The following is a 17,624-nucleotide window of genomic DNA, read 5'->3' as shown; positions in this document are numbered from 1 at the left end:
AGGCTAATTCCACGTCGACTCCCATGGATACGAGTCATCAAGCAGGGGAAGAAATTAGTGTAAAGAACACTGTTGCTCCTTATCGTGAAGCTGTGGGATCCTTAATGTATTTGGCTGTGTGTACCCGACCTGATATTACTTACGCAGTAAATTATGTATCGCAATTTCTTGAAAAACCAGAAGAAAAGCATTGGATGATGGTCAAACGGATCATGAGATATATTAAGGGCTCACTAACATTAGGTATCTACTATGATGTAACTACTAAGGGTGGTGAGTTAGAAATCTTCAGTGACGCAGATTACGCAAATGATCAGCATACACGTCGTTCAGTTAACGGACTGGTCTGTAAGTACAGTGATGGTGCTATCATCTGGGCCAGTAGACATCAAAAGAGTCTCTCTTTCTACGACTGAAGCTGAATACATTGCTGCATCAGAAGCTGCAAAAGATGCAGTCTGGTTAAATCAACTATACAATGAAATTGCATCATTGATGACTGTACCCATACTTCGTATGGATAATGATAGTGCTATCAAATTAATGAAGAATCCAGGTTTCCACAAGCGCTCTAAGCATATAGATGTACGCTTTCATTATGTACAGCAGTTAAAGATTGAATATATACCTAGTGAAGAACAAGTAGCTGATATTTTGACAAAACCTGTTCCACGAGTTCGAATTGAAAGATTACGTAGAATGTTAGGAATGATTAATATTTAACGTTTGTTTTTCTTTTTCTACTAAGTTTAAACTGTTTTCTAAAGATTGTCATTTACGTATTTTTGTTTTTTTGAAAATTTAGGAGAAATGTTAAAGTAAATATTAAAAATGAGTTTTCCTCTATTACAGTTTGTATTTCGATTGTTAATTGAGTTTATCTTCCTGTTCGCAGTTGGCACTACGGCCTTAGTATTATGTTGGTATGTTGTGTATTCCCTCTCTCTCTACAACATGGTAGAATCCTTGCTGTAATTTTTGTCGCGACTCTTGCTGCACATAATAAAGGAAGAACTTCTTTTAATAAGCATATTGATGTTCTTTACACCTCTGATCCACATCAACAATATTATATTAGATAATATCATTTAAAGTATTAAAGGTTTAAATTATTAGATTACATTATTAGATAATCATTTTAATTTAGAAAGTTTCAAATGTTTGGGGTTAATTTTCAAAGGTTGAAATTTATTGGGTCTTTTATTTTGTGGTTAGGTAATCGTTTTAATTTAGAAACGTTCAAATTTTTGCGGTTAGCTTTCAAAGGTTTAAATTGTTGGGTTTTTTAATTTACGAGGATCTATTTTTGAACATGGCTTGACCTTTTCATTTTATCTTCATATTCTGATTTCTCTGTTTCTTCAGAGTCACTCGTAGTTGACGAATATTCACTTTGTACATAATCAGGATCCTTTTCAATATTTATCTCTATTTATAATAAAAAATATTAGTAAATAATGAGTATTCCATCTCCTTTTATCTCCTTATGTGGAGCATAGGACGTCTATAGGCCTCTTCCTCTTTTGTCCGAGGCTTATATTCGTTTCTCGAATCAGATTGTTTTTCGGATTTGTGGGTGATTGATCCACAGAATCCTATCTCAGTCAGATATTAGAGACAAATATCTATAACTAATATGTATACTGATGTATAGGACCTACAGTTTAACGCCGAATCCGAACGGCGCTGATGATCATAGATCTTTTGATCACCAGGTGGAGCCATTTTTTGCTCATTAAACGCGAAAAATCGCGTTTGGGCGCACGTGGGATTGAACTCGGGTCTACATATCGCGAGTCAATCGCACCGAGCGGTGAGCCACTCGACGCCACAAATAATGAGTATAAACACTGGAAAATAATTAAATAAAAATTAATTGTTGTGAGGTAGTCAGGAACGAACACACAAACAAACTTGATATGAACAGAATATATTGAGAACGAATACAAAGCACGCACAACGACTGAAAAGAAGGCAGTAAAGAGTAATAAGTGACGCGCGCAACAGTACTGGCAACTTATGCGAGAAATATTCCATACGGACATGAAATGGATCTCTGCTGGAGTCAATTCGAAGATACAGTGGATACACAATGGACATTAATTTCCACTGTATATCCAGTGTATCTTCGAATTGTCTCCAGTATAGATCCATTTCATGTTCATAGAATGTATGTGTATTGCAGGGCTCGAGAAGAAAATAAACGTTTATATGTCTATTTTAATCTGTTTTTATTTTTTTCAGTAAGAAAATATATAACGCTTAATTCTACAATGTGATTTTGTTTTCTGTTTCGTGCTGTTTATCTCTTGTCTTTTTGATCAAGAAGGCGAAACAAACAGCAAGAAACAGGAAACAAAAACCACATTGTAGCCTAACTGCTTCTAAATTATTTGATAATAATCTGTATAATTATTTAAATTATAAATATATCTTTTTAAATAAAAAATAGAATTTTTCACACATTTCAATAAATATTTGAATTTTTCAAACAATAAAACAAACATATTAAGTTGACAATATTGCTTTTAAGGCTCGCTGCAGCGGGATTCTGTAACTCATTAACGATGAATATCGTTGTCGTTAATTATCAATACCGATAATTTTCGCAAAACGTTATTCTGTAACTAGTAGTTATCGACAACTTTCGATATTTTAGATCGTTAAATTTCGAAAAGTGTCGAAACTGTGTCGATTTGATTGCGATTGACATACCGGAGGTCTCGCTAAGCCATTAACGATAGTCGGTGTAAATCAATGACATGTTGGTGTACGAAATGTATGCATATGTGTGTAATACATGAGTTCCGAAGAAGGAAGAACCACTTGACCGGTGCGGACGCGCTACGGTATTTTTATATATTTTTGAAAGTGTTGCTGACTTTGACTAACAATAAGTATTAATCTTCACCGGTGCATGCCTACGATCGGGCTCGACTCGTTCGTTCGTCCGGACGCGCGTTAATCTCGGTGTGACGACGTCACAAGCGCCCGGTGTTCGTCCGAGCAATGCCTTTTCCGTAGGCATTACCTATTTTGAAATACATGTGACACAGCGAACTATCAGAGATTAGAAGAAATATAACTAATATTAATAATCAGGTTGAAAGTAAGTACATAAGAATTCAATAACAATTCATTGTATTTCAAACTATTATACGATGTTATATACGTATCTGACGGGTCACCTACATAATATGTGTAAAATATGAGTCAAATTTAATCATTCGTTTGACTGGAAGAATGATTATAGACTTGGAATCAATTATTATTATAAAAGAAATCGGAAATGATACATACCAAAGTGCAGAAGAATAATATTAATTACAACAAAGATACCGCAAACTGTTAGTTCCTATTTTGTTTTTTTACTTTTCCTAAAATGATTTTTTCATTTTTTGATTTAGGATGGCTCTTGACTATCTTGCTGCAGATTTAACCCTCAAATGGTACTCTAGTGCGAATTTGCACCAGCGAATTTCCACCAAACGATCATTTTTTAAAGAGTCCTTTTTTTAATAACAATTTTTTTTGTAATTTGTAAACCTGTAATCTTAATTCAATAATTCCAATCGATTTGTCGGGAAATTTTACCCCTAACATGTACATACACAAAAATTTTTTAATGCATTTTTCATGATGCGATTAGAGAATGAAATCATAAAATCCCAATTCGCACTAGTGTACCGTTTGTGTATACCAAAACGAAGTGTACCATTTGAGGGTTAATGGTGATGGAAGATCGTGTTCAACGTTTGAGACGAAGAGCGCAACGACAATTGTTGCGAGCAACAGAAAATCCATTCGATTTGACAAATAATGAATTTAAGGAACTGTACCGTTTAACACCGGACTTAATTTTTTATCTTGCTGATGCATTAGAACCACGATTACAACGAACAAGAATTACCGGATTATCTGCAGACAAACAAGTAATATACATTGCTATAACAATATATTTTTGTTTCATTATAACAATAATTGTTCTTAATTGATTTCATTCATAGTACATATTAGTACATATTTTATATGTTATAAGTATTGTCAGCAGTTAGATTTTATGCAACTGGCTGTTTTCAACGTCCTGTGGGTGAGCAGTGGGGCATTTCTATGAGTCAGACATCGATCAGCAGATGTCTACATAAAGTGACAGATGCAATCAATGACTTAATATTTAGACTGTGGGTAGAATTTCCCATTAGTCCAGCAAGCAGGCATTTAGCAAGAATGCAATTTCAAAATGCACGTCAACCGTTTGAAGGGGCTATTGGAGCGATTGATTGCACTCACATACCAATTCTTGCACCCAAAGAGCATGAAGAAGCCTACATTAATCATCATGGATATCATTCATTGAATGTGCAAATGGTAAAGGTTATAACATACAAAAAACTTAATTAGTAGGAAAATCAACTCTATGGATTTGTTATTGCTTAAGTTAGAGCCTTATATTTTCGATTGTGATTGATTAATTTGCTGAAGTTTAAAGAGCCTTCTACAATAAGCCGCAAGTCAGAAGTCCTAAGCGATCATAAGTCATAATCAGTGAAGTTGGCCAATAGCCACCTTGTATGACTAAGGTTAAGACTGGTTAAGACTTAGGACTTCTAACTTGCGGCTTATTGTAGAAGGCTCTTAACTATTTAAGTTTTTTTGTGTATCACTATTTAAGTTTTTAGATATGTGATCCGACTTTAAAAATACTAAATGTCAACGCAAGATATCCCGGAGCACGACATGATGCGTATATATGGAGTGCTTCCGCTGCACGACGAGTGATGGAACGTGCATACAATCGTGGTGAACGACGAACGTACATATCTCATTGGTAATTATATTTTTATTTTTTATGTTAGAAATTATTGCTGTGGAATGTGCTTTCATTATCGATTTATGATTTATATCATTATTTTTAATTCCTAAATTCGTTCTGTTGATTGTAAATTGCTAAGAAGCTGAAATAAGTGTGAAATATATCGTTTATGCAGGTGATTCAGGTTATCCTTTGTGTGGTGTATCCGATGCGCGTTGGTATGTGTGTGTGAGCGTGAGACTAGCGACATGTCGAATTATCTACCGAACGGCAGTAACGCGACAGCCTAGCCGGAGCGTGGGTCACCGTCACCCGTCTGTGTATATACGATACCTGCTACTCAATATACTGATATATGAGCTCATGTATGTGTGCATAATTACTAATAACGATATATAACAACTTGGCGACGAGCAACAGCGAACCAAAACGCAGTATAGTGCGCATCACGAGTGCTAGTACACAGTGGAAAATTAATGTTCGAGAAACCGGAAGGGGTTTGAGAGCAAAGGCACCACGTGTTGCGACTCGGAGAGGTGAGTTTATTACGCATCAAATTGTGCATATTCGTGAATGTCGGAAAGAAAAGGTGCAGCGTGGATACAAACTCTGAATAAAGAGAGTCTGAAAAATGAATTGGAGCACCGAGGTATAGCGTTCGCAGAAGATAGCAACTTCACTAAATTGCGAAAATTATTACGTAAGACAGTGAAAGAAGAATTACGTAATAAAGAACCGGCTAGCAAGGAAAGCAAGGGGCCCACAGTCGAAGGCCAAATAAACACGGACAAAAACAGTGACAATAACACTGATAATAGCAGCGAAGAGAGAAGTTCGATAATTTCGACAACAAGCGACGACTTAAGCACGGAAAGTGAAAGTAGTGAAATGGCAGACGGAATAAAGCTACAATTTGTGCTGAATAAAGACGATTGGGAGACGTTCGTTGAACAATTAGAAATGCTGTTTGTAGCACGTGATGTGAAAAAAGAAAAGCAAGCTGCACAACTGTTAACAAGATTGGATGTAGACGCGTTCAAGTTAATGAAGCAACTGACAGCACCGGCAAAAGTGGCAACAAAAACATTCGAAGATTTAGTCAAACTCATGAACGACCATTTATCGCCGAAGCCTTCAGAGGTAATGGAACGCTGTAAATTTAACATGGCGAAGCAAGAGCAAAACGAAAGCGTTGCGGAGTTTACAGCAAAATTAAGGAAGTTAAGTCTGCATTGTGGATTTGCGGATTTGAAAGTTGCACTTAGAGATCAGTTTGTGTGTGGGTTGAAAGACCACGATACCAGAGTAGCGCTTTTCAAGATAGAAAATTTAGATTTTGATACGGCACTGAAAGAAGCGATTGCCAAAGAAGCAGCGGAGAAAAATGCATCATGTTCGCTGAATGCATTGGATCATAAGAGTCAAAAGAATGATGTTTTTTCGCTAAAAAGTTCAAGGCAGAAATCGAAATGGAACAGCAAAGGGTATATGAAACAGAAGGAAGCAAAAACTATGTCAGCAAGTGGCACCCAGCAACAAAAAAATCTGCACGACGGTATAACGTGCTACTGCTGCGGAAGAAAAAATCACGTAAGCAAAGATTGCCGATACCGCGACTATACGTGCAACGGTTGCGGAAAGAAGGGCCATTTACACAGAGCATGCAGGAGTAAGGACAACACCAAGCAACATCAACAGCTGAAAATGCTTCAGGAGGACGAGGCATCGGAATCATCGGCAACGGGACAGTCGACGCATCACGACGAATTTCTCAAATTAGAAATTGCAGATAATGATGAGCGTGTATGTGTAAAGTATGCAAGCAGCAACGGCGATGCGAAGCCAATGTTCATGAATGTAGGTGTGAATGGAAAAAGAGTCCAAATGGAAGTGGATACAGGTACTTATGCAACGGTAACATCAGAACTTGGTTATGATAAATATTTCAAAAATTATACAATTGGTAAAACGATTAAACACTTGAGAACATATGATAATAGTATCTTGAAACCGGTCGGTAAATTAGAAAATTTGGAAATTGAATATAACGGGAAAAAAGAAATAGGTGAAATATTTGTTTTACAAGGATCAGGCCCAACATTAATAGGGAGACAATGGTTACATAAATTAGGGTTATGGCCGTTAAACTTAAATGAGGAAATTAAAAGTCGTTTGAATAAAATGGATGTAGACACCATAACAAAACTTATTTTTAAAAAATATTATAATTTGTTTAGTGAAACTCCCGGAAAATACAATAAAAGCAAAACAAAATTATACTTAAAGGACGACGCGCGTCCCATAGCTTTGAAATGTAATAATGTTGCGCATGCGTTAAAGCCACTTATTGAGAACGAAATTAATAGGCTATTAAACCTCGGTCACATTGAACCAGTTGAAATTAGTGAATGGGCAACACCCATAATACCAGTTTTCAAAAGTAATAATTCCATCAGGTTATGTGGAAATTTCAAATTGACATTGAATCCACATTTAGTCTTAGATAAATATCCGCTTCATACGATTGATGAAATCTTTTCAAGCCTGCAGGGAGGCACCCTGTTTTCAGAATTGGATTTGACGCACGCATATATGCAATTTCCAGTCGATGAAAAATACACCCATTTACTTACAATTATAACGCATAAAGGTCTGTTTAGATATAAGAATATACCGGAAGGGGTATCTCCCGCTCCATCAGATGTACAAAGAAAAATGGATGAGTGTTTGCGAGGTATCAAGGGTGCAATTGCTTATCTAGACAATATTTATATCACAGGTAAAACAGAGGACGAGCACATGGAAAATTTGAATGCGGTATGTGAGAGATTGCAAGAATGTGGACTTAGAGTCAATAAAAATAAGAGTAAATTCTTCCAAGAAAAAATAGAAATTCTAGGTTTCGTCATTGATAAGAACGGGCTACACAAGGCAAAATCAAAAGTGAGTGCAATATTGAATGCACCACAACCGACAAATCAAAAAGAACTTAGTTCATTCTTGGGGCTAGCAACTTTTTATGATCGATTTTTGAGTAATAGGTCGGTAAATTTAAAACCACTATATGATTTGCAGAATAACGATAAATTCTATTGGAATGCCGATTGCACGAAAGCATTTGAATGGATCAAGAACGAACTAATTTCACCTAGAATTTTAGCGCATTACAATCCGAAAGAAAAATTATTGTTAGCGTGTGACGCTTCGGATTATGGTATTAGCGCAATATTATCCCATATGTATGCAGATGGGTCAGAACGACCAATCGCATTTGCGTCAAGGAGAATAGGAAAAAAAGAGTTAAATCGCACGATTTTGGATAAAGAGGCAATGGCAATAGTCTTCGGATTTAAAAAATTTTTTCAATATGTATTCGGTAAAACAATTATTCTAAGAACGGACAATAAAGCCTTACATTTCATATTAGGACCACGGAAAGGTATCCCAGTTACAGCTGATAATCGTTTACAAAGATATGCGTATTATCTATCAGGGTTTCGGTATACGATCGAACATGTAAAATCGAAATCGAATGCAAATTGTGACGCGCTATCAAGATTGCCTGTTGATGATAAATCAAACGACATTCTATTTTCAGAACTTGAAACTCAATTCTCATATATAAATTTTTTTGAAGAAGGTATGCAAACGTTAGATTGTAAAATGTTAGCAGATGTTAGTAAAAAAGATACAATGATTAGCCGAATTATTAAGTATGTAATGAATAATTGGCCAAACGAAAAGGATCTATCGAATATAGAGAAAACGTATTTTTCAAAAAGACTAGAACTGACTGTTGAAAAAGGATGTTTATTTTTAGGATTAAGAGCAGTCATTCCAACAAATATGCAAAAATTAATATTACGCGAATTGCATGCAACGCACCTGGGAATGGTCAAAATCAAAATGTTCGCTCGCTCATATGTCTGGTGGCCCTCAATAAACTCCGATATAGAGTCATTGGTAAAAGAATGTAAAATCTGTTTAACAGAGCAGAAAAAACCGCAACGTACGCCTTTATCAACGTGGCCTTGGCCTACCAAGACATGGAGCAGAATACATTGTGATTTCGCAGGACCGTTTTACGGAAACATGTATCTTATAATTATTGATGCTCATTCCAAATGGCCGGAAGTCATAAATTTCCACAACAATACCAAAGCATGTAAACTAGTCGAGGTGTTCAAAGAGTTGTTCGCGCGGTTAGGCTTACCATTGCATTGTGTCACAGATGGAGGACCACAATTTAGAAGTTCGGAATTTCACGAATTTTTACTTCGAAATGGAGTAAAGCACAGTTTTTCACCTCCCTACCATCCTGCCACAAACGGAGCAGCGGAAAATTTTATTCAAACTTTCAAAGACAAAGTCCATAAAATCGTTAAGGGGGGAGAAAAGGTGGAAACTGCGGTGAATATGTTTCTGTTCGATTACAGAAGCATTGAACATTGCACTACGCGCAGAAGTCCAGCATACTTAATGTACAATCGAGAGTTGCGGACATGGTTCGATCTTCTGAAGCCAAATGTGGCTGAAACGGTAGATGTTAAGCAGCGTGCACAAATCTTATCGAGATCAGGCAAACGGCGGGTAGATTTGAAAATTGGCGATGATGTATTGTTTGATGATTTCGGTTCTAATGTAGATAAGCGTAGTACGGGAAAAATTATAAAGCAGACCTCGCCCACCACTTACGCAGTACAGACCGAAAATAAGGGTATAAAAAAAAGACACGCGGATCAAATTATTAAAGGCAAACCAAGCGAACTGGGTTTGCGCCGATCTCCACGACTAATAAATCTTAAATAAAAGTGAGGGAGAGTTGTGGTGTATCCGATGCGCGTTGGTATGTGTGTGTGAGCGTGAGACTAGCGACATGTCGAATTATCTACCGAACGGCAGTAACGCGACAGCCTAGCCGGAGCGTGGGTCACCGTCACCCGTCTGTGTATATACGATACCTGCTACTCAATATACTGATATATGAGCTCATGTATGTGTGCATAATTACTAATAACGATATATAACAACTTTGGAACCCTGGTTATTAATTCCTTTGCCTCGAGAACCAGAAGGAACTCCACGTTTCGCATATAACGAAGCGCTATGTAGCGCAAGAAATTGTGTTGAACGTCTTTTTGGTGTATTAAAGTGAACTTGGAGATGTCTTTCTCGACACAGGGTTTTGCAGTACGAACCTAGCTTCGCTGGAAGAATTGTTAACGCTTGCGCAGTCCTACATAATATACGAAATGCTATAGTTCATCATCATCCCAGATAGCCAAACCCACCAAAAGCACGCATTGCAAATTTATGCTACATATTATAATGGCAAAAATCTAGCAGCAGTCGAACACGGTTTACCGTTTCAGTATAGCCATAACAGAAATGCAGCAAAAATAGAGCAGACCTGCGTCATAATACACTAGCAAAAATTCTGTAAAAATTCATCAAACTTTGCCGAAATAAAGCAAGCAGAAATCGAGCAATACATGCTGACAAAATAAATTAACAAAAAATAGATCAAAACTTGATATAAAACATGACTACATGTTAAATCAACAAAATGTTGTTAAAAATCTGGCACACTTATTGTCATATTATGACAGCAAAAACGCAGCAAAAATCGAGCACAGCCTGCCGTCACGTCGTGACTACAAAAACGCGTCAGATATAGAACGTGATCTGCCCTATCAGCCATTGATGGCGAAGACGCAGCAAAAATCATGCATAATCTGTCTATTTATATAAATTGTCTATTTAATAAAATATTTTTATTAAAAGTATATATAGACAATTCGAAACATCTCTGTCAATAAGGTAACAGTGGAGCAGTACGTTAGGTGAACGACTCAGAACTGGACCGTGGATCGAGTCACGAGTTCAAATCCTATCAGGTTTAAAAGTTTTTTCCTAGGTATTTATTAGTCAGTTCAGCACTTAAGGAGAGGACACAAATGATGGAGAGAGAAATATAATTAATAAGAATTTAATTAAATTAATAAGAATTTAATTAAATTAAGAATTGCTGTAACTTTTTTTTTTCTGCAGTCTATGCGCGATTTTTGCTGCGTTTTTGCTATCAATAGCTAATTAGGTAGATCGCATTCTATATCTGCCGCGATTTTGCAGTCACGACGTGACGGTAGACTGTGCTCGATTTTTGCTGCGTTTTTGCTGTCAGTACTGGTTATGTCAGATCGTGCTGTATTTTTACCGCGTTTCGCTGTCACGATGTGTTAGCAAATAATGATTGATTTTTGTTTTATTTTTATCGTTGTATTATGTTGGCAGGCTGAGCTGTTAGAAACTAAGCTTAATGAGGAAGCAGCAGCTTGATATCTGCTGTAACATCATGATCAAGTTTGCTGGCATACTGCTGGCATACTGCTAGCATTTTGCTATCTGGGATCATGTTCATATCATGGTATAGTTGATGATTTATACGATGAATTAGATCATGATGAACATATGTATGAAAATTGTGCTAATGATACTAATGAAAATAATAATGCTCGTGGACCTTTTGCTATCGCACGACGCATCCAGAAGCGTTTAATAGCAGAAAGATTTGGCAGATAAAATTGTACAAGCGTAACATGAATAGCTTGAAATTTGCACCATTTATGTATGTCTAATTGTCTCATATATATTTCTACAACCTGTATTACTGTAATTTCCAAAATATTCCATGGATTCTTTTATTTTCCGTAAAAATTGTGTAATGTGCATACATTATTTAAGATAGAATACAACTTTTCTAAATTTGTTCATATGCGTGATAAAAGATCATGAATATTTTTGCAAATATTCATGCAAGTTGACAAAGCTTTCATAAATTGTTTTATTAACAAATCACGAAATTTGTTAGCAACATTGTAATATTTAGGATTTATAATGTTTATTGTACAGTGTGTTTCATTAAGTGTTGATAAGGCTAATATTTCGTTTTAATTCATTAAGTTCGTTTAATTCATCAAATTTATATACTGTAATTCCTGTTAAATATGTAATTTTTTATTAAAAAAGGAGTTAATTATAATTTTAAATGTTCATATCAAGATATATAGTTTATACGAAGTAATCCTTCGATTAAAAATGTATTGTATAAATGAAATGAGGACAAAAATAAAACATTTTTTAATATTTTGATTATGAATTATTTATCATATTTCAATCAATTTTTTGTAACAAAAATTAATAGCTGAAAAATTTTACTCATTTGAAAAAAACATATAGCATGCAATCAATACACTTTCGAACATAAAAACAAAAAAAAACAAATCGATTTCACATCGTGTTACATATTTCTCTGATTACTATACTATATATGTGGCATTCCACGCGAAGTGATCCACCCAAAAAAAATTTCTTTTTCCGATCGGGCTGAAATTTGCACAATCTATTGTTCTATCAACCATGATAACTCACAGCAATTTTTACGGTGTTTGTGCAACGCGTTGTCTACTTACAGGGGCTCAAAGTTTCGGCGTTGAGAACGTTATGTCAAACTTCTCACTTCTATAATTTCTAGTGAACAGCACCGATTTTTAAAAACGACCAGTGATTCTTGAAGCATTTTTTACGTACTTTGATAATATATTATGAATGTTTAAAGAAAAACATTAATTTTTTGATATTTTGCAAAATTAACATTAAAATTCGATTTTTCTCAAAGAAAGACATCTTAGATTTTAATTTAAAAAATATGAAAAAGAAGACAATTTTTCCAACAAAAAAGTTTCTTACTTCCAAGTTGGAGAAATTACTCCTTCTCGAGTTATAAGGCATTTTGTGTCTGAACTCGTACTCCGAGCCTCCGCAGCACGCATCGCCATCGCCAGCCGAGAGTCGCGGCGCGGCGTTTCATACAATTCTCAACGTTTACCATTTTTTTTTTATTAAATCGCATTTTCTGTTACTTACAAAACATTTATTTATAAGTCTACTGTTCATATCTTTGAAAATATAAACGTATAACAAATAAATAAGTGTTGCTATGACGTCCTTGATTGAAATTTGTTTTGAAATAACATTTCGTTGCTCCTATTAGATTAACATAAAATGTTTTAGCAGCCGTTAGGTGACAGATTTGATCGGATTACTGTATTCTTAGAAATTTTATTAAACAGAAAAGTGTATTACATTAGAAATTAAGAAATGACTCCCTTTAAATTATAAGACATTTTATGCCTAAATAAAATGATGAACGCAGTAACGGACTTCCGCACCACCCTAGGGGTTCCGCTACCGGCGCGTTAGTGAACCTTCGCCTATAGCCCTATTGTAACACCTTCAGTACAAGAAAATAATTTCAAACTTTTGTTCATTTTCCAATCATCTTGTTTGCCTTTCACATGAATTACAAACTATTTCGTTTGGTTTTCCCCTTCATTGGTGTTTGCCCGCTTGCCTTTCTTTTATTTGTTTTTATTTTGGGGTAAACTTCATAATCTGTAGCCAAAGAGTAGTTTTTAAATGCAAGGCTTTCATCATCAATAGGAAGAATAGCATGATACTTTTGAGTTTCTGGTATCGTGACAGCTGTTGCGAACCTGCTTTTTAACGTTTCAGTAGCATTTTCTTGATCACATTTTGGACTGAAAAAGACAACAGTTTTACTCAAATTTTCTTTTGCCCAGCGGTATAAATCTATCGGAGTTAAGATGTGGTTTTCTGCAGATGCCTGCAGACTGGCTCGAGCAGAAAGTCTCTTCAAGTTTCCACCTACTCCATCACATGGACCTTTTCCGTGAGCAGTGGCATGGAAATGCCATTCTGCTAAAATTCCGAAATCTTGCTTGTGTAACTGGAGATTTTTCAAATTATATTTATTTTTGAAATGTTGAGCAGTACCGTCTGTGAAATAAATTATTTTAACTGGGTTGAAATTTTCTTTTAAAAACTGTACAATAATTTTTTGACACTCATAGACAGCTATCGTATCGTGTTTCAAACTATCCGACAAAATCGCTATACTACGGTGTTTCAACTCTTCTTGCTCTTTATAGTATATAACTGCAGTAAATATAGAACACTGATTATTATTCCAATGAAATGATTGCGCTGCGTTTTGAATCACGAAAGCATAATTTTCAGCAAAATCACATTGTACGATAAATTCATTATCAAGTAAGGTAGTTTTTAATTCATTCACATAGGATGACTGCATTTTTGAAATAAAATCATGAGGTTTGAGCTTAAACAATAGTCTACATAGTTGTTCAATAAATTCTTCATTGTCAACTATTTCAGTTTTCAAGGTGCTTCTGTCTGTATGCTGCCACACTTGAAACTCAATTCTGTCAATGTAACGCTCATGCAGGATACTTAGTAAATGATTTTTAAGGCTTTCTCCATCAGGACATAATTCACATTTCCCAAGATGACATGAAGAAGTAGGGTTTTTGCAAGTAATTTCTTGTAGACAATCGCTATAAGACTTTAGAGGAAGATCAGTGTCTTTTGTAATTGCCTGTAAATTAATTGCATCTATCATGAGTTTGACGTTTTCGTGGTGCGTACAAACACAAACGGTATGCGTTCCACTACTTCCAGCAAGAACACAGTGCCGTGGTCTAAGCTCACAAAATTTAGAAATTCCAATTTTTACATCGGGATAGTCGTTTCTAAATTTTTCGTACAATTCAGACAGATTGCTTAAAATTAATCTTTTTTGAACGTGTTCACGTGATCCATCCTTATTCCTTACTGAAACGAAATCTTTCATACCGGGTAGAAGCCGACTATTTTCATCGTTTAAAAACGCCTTAATAAGATTTTCCGTTTCAGAAGGTAATTTACTTCCTCCTTTCTTTGCATTTGGCAAAGCTAAAATACCGTGTTCATCTGTCATTTCTTTTGCCTTTCTAACTTGTCGTTCTGAAGCGTTAAATTCGGCTGCTATTTTTTTTCGTCCCCATGATTTTGGGGCGAGAGTGAGTAGCATAAATTTCTCTGAAGTGCTGGTGGAATTTCGAAATTTGTCTTTAATTTGCTCAAACACTTCAACGCTTGCTTTATGATATGCGTTTTCGCATACCGATGCATTATCTTTTGAAGGTGTAGAAGCAAATTTAATATCATAATCAGAATCATCGTGTACAAGATTATTTACCTCGGAAACATCGTCAACAAGATCATCTATCTTGGAAACATCGTCTACATGAACACTCTCGATTGCGTTCATTTCCGCGTTTTCTTGTAACGATGTCGAGGGTTTTTCTAAACTCTGCAATTCACTCCTGCATAAATAACATAATTTGCTATTCAATGGCACTTTCAAAGACATTTTTTCACGTAATGAAGCAGAAATTAACCTTAACCCCTTTCCTTTTCCATGACCTTTTTTATTTAAAGGATTTACGCACCTATCGCCCCAAACGGGTGAAGAGGTAGCCATAGTGAAGCTATATTTTTATACACTATCACTATTAGAAAAAAAAGAGATATGGTAGAGGCGAAACGGCAATTTAGGAAAACCAGATAAATTCCGACTAGGGATGCACAAAGCAAAGATGAATAGTACTAATCAATTAGACAAAGTAGACTATAAGAAGAGAATATTATAACTTTACTTATATAAGAATAACAGGCAACGAGTATATAATAATATATCATTCGTTTCAAAACCACGAGTCGGTCAGTTTTGCATCTATAGGAATCTGAAAGTGACTTCAATTTCGAGAAAATCGGTCATCTACCGGCTGCTAAAACACTTAAAGTCAATGCAAGAGGAGAAACAAATGTTATCTTTAAAAAACTTAAAATCGGAAACAAAAAAAGGGCGAAAGTTGAGAGTCATGGAACGCCGCGACTCTCGGCTGGCGATGGCGATGCGTGCTGCGGAGGCTCGGAGTACGAGTTCAGACACAAAATGCCTTATAACTCGAGAAGGAGTAATTTCTCCAACTTGGAAGTAAGAAACTTTTTTGTTGGAAAAATTGTCTTCTTTTTTTTCATATTTTTTAAATTAAAATCTAAGATGTCTTTCTTTGAGAAAAATCGAATTTTAATGTTAATTTTGCAAAATATCGAAAAATTAATGTTTTTCTTTAAACATTCATAATATATTATCAAAGTACGTAAAAAATGCTTCAAGAATCACTGGTCGTTTTTTAAAATCGGTGCTGTTCACTAGAAATTATAGAAGTGAGAAGTTTGACATAACGTTCTCAACGCCGAAACTTTGAGCCCCTGTAAGTAGACAACGCGTTGCACAAACACCGTAAAAATTGCTGTGAGTTATCATGGTTGATAGAACAATAGATTGTGCAAATTTCAGCCCGATCGGAAAAAGAAATTTTTTTTGGGTGGATCACTTCGCGTGGAATGCCCCATATTTAACATCCATAGTGCGTATTTTAATGTATGAAGTCATACAATACACACGTGTATTGTATGATTTCAAAAATGTTACAACTAGGTTTATGACTAAAAAATTAACTTAATACTGCACTTAATGCAAAAATAGAAACAAAATTATTGAATTGGTACTAATTTCCTTTAATTTTACCTAGTCGTTTCATTTGATATGAGTGCAACATTGGTATTGTTCATTTTGTCTCTCAGAAGCTGCTCGGAGTCGCTCCGAATGAACCCAGCTGACTTAAAAGTACGCTTTAAGATGTGTAAAACACTTTTAGTGTTCTTTTAGATGCTAAAAGAACATTAAGAATGTTTTACGTGTCTAAAAATATACTTTTAAGTCCGCTGGATTCATTCGGAGCGACTCCGAACAGCTCTCGAGAAACAGTATACGATATGAGGTAATCACATTTTATGGAGAAAAAAACAAAAATGCAAAAAGAAAAAATAAATATGACATCACAGATAGATTGTTATAATTTTAAAACATAAGATTCTAATGGTAAGAAAATTATAATAGAATATAAGTAGGCAATAAGTTTTCCATAATTGTTGTGAGTTTCTCGAAAACTTGTATGCGTTGACTATCGTTAACAACCTGTGCAGCAGCAGTATCTGATAATTTTTGTACAGCATGTGCAATTTTTGTCATTGCAACCACATTCATTTTGCATGCTTCTGCATGAATTTTAGCACATTCAGCATGTATCTACAAACAGAATATATTTCACAAATTAATTATATACTTATCTTTTTTTAATTACATTCTACTAATTAAAGATTTTTATTTACAAATTCAGCATTAGCTTGCTTCTCAGCAATGGACTGGAAGTGTTCCCTTGATGAATATAATTGTTTCAACGGTGTGTTTCGATTAACTGCAAAATTAAAACGTCGATCACATTTTTAAATAAAAAGCAACATGAATAAAAAAATATTTCAAAAAAACTTTCCGAATTTAGTCTTACATTTTCTTGATGTAATAGGCACATGAATATTTTCTGAAGAATCACTTGATTGTTCTATTGTTGACTTTATTGGTGGATATGGAATTTTTCTGTTTGTTTTTTTTGTGAGAGGTTAAAGTTGTAACATCCTTTGGAGTTGTAACACCCTTTTTTAATTTCCAGTTCTCAAAGGAATTTGGAATACAATCAGAATCTTCAATTTCAATTATTGTATTACGTTCTAATACATCGCTTATATTACTTATTGAGCAATTATCATTGAAATTCAAATCCTTGTCATTATTTAATGAATTAGCTGCAAATAGAAGAACGTTGCAACTTGAAATATGTTAATGTTTAAAATTACCTGCATTTACTATAATTACCCAGATAGCAAAATGCTAGCAGTATGCCAGCAAACTTGATCATGACGTTACAGCAGATATCAAGCTGCTGCTTCCTCATTAAGCTTAGTTTCTAACAGCTTAGCCTGCCAA

General features: G+C 35.1%; 1 long non-coding RNA gene and 1 pseudogene across 1 annotated transcript; one reads left to right on the top strand and one right to left on the bottom strand.

The window, feature by feature from the left end:
• Nucleotides 1-3,728: 3,728 nt before the first annotated feature.
• Nucleotides 3,729-4,542, top strand: LOC108778973 (putative nuclease HARBI1; annotated as a pseudogene).
• Nucleotides 4,543-16,740: 12,198 nt separating this feature from the next.
• Nucleotides 16,741-17,333, bottom strand: LOC108778975 (uncharacterized). The gene is made up of 3 exons (XR_001940862.1): nucleotides 17,149-17,333; nucleotides 16,973-17,058; nucleotides 16,741-16,889 (listed from the first exon to the last, which is right to left on the bottom strand). It is a non-coding gene; the product is annotated as an uncharacterized LOC108778975 (long non-coding RNA).
• Nucleotides 17,334-17,624: the final 291 nt, after the last annotated feature.

Source organism: Cyphomyrmex costatus, unplaced genomic scaffold (genome assembly GCF_001594065.2).
Source record: "Cyphomyrmex costatus isolate MS0001 unplaced genomic scaffold, Ccosl1.0 scaffold536, whole genome shotgun sequence".
Taxonomy (NCBI): Eukaryota; Metazoa; Arthropoda; class Insecta; order Hymenoptera; family Formicidae; genus Cyphomyrmex; species Cyphomyrmex costatus.
Note: the sequence above shows the minus strand (reverse complement) of the source record. Positions and strands in the feature narration are given on the sequence as shown.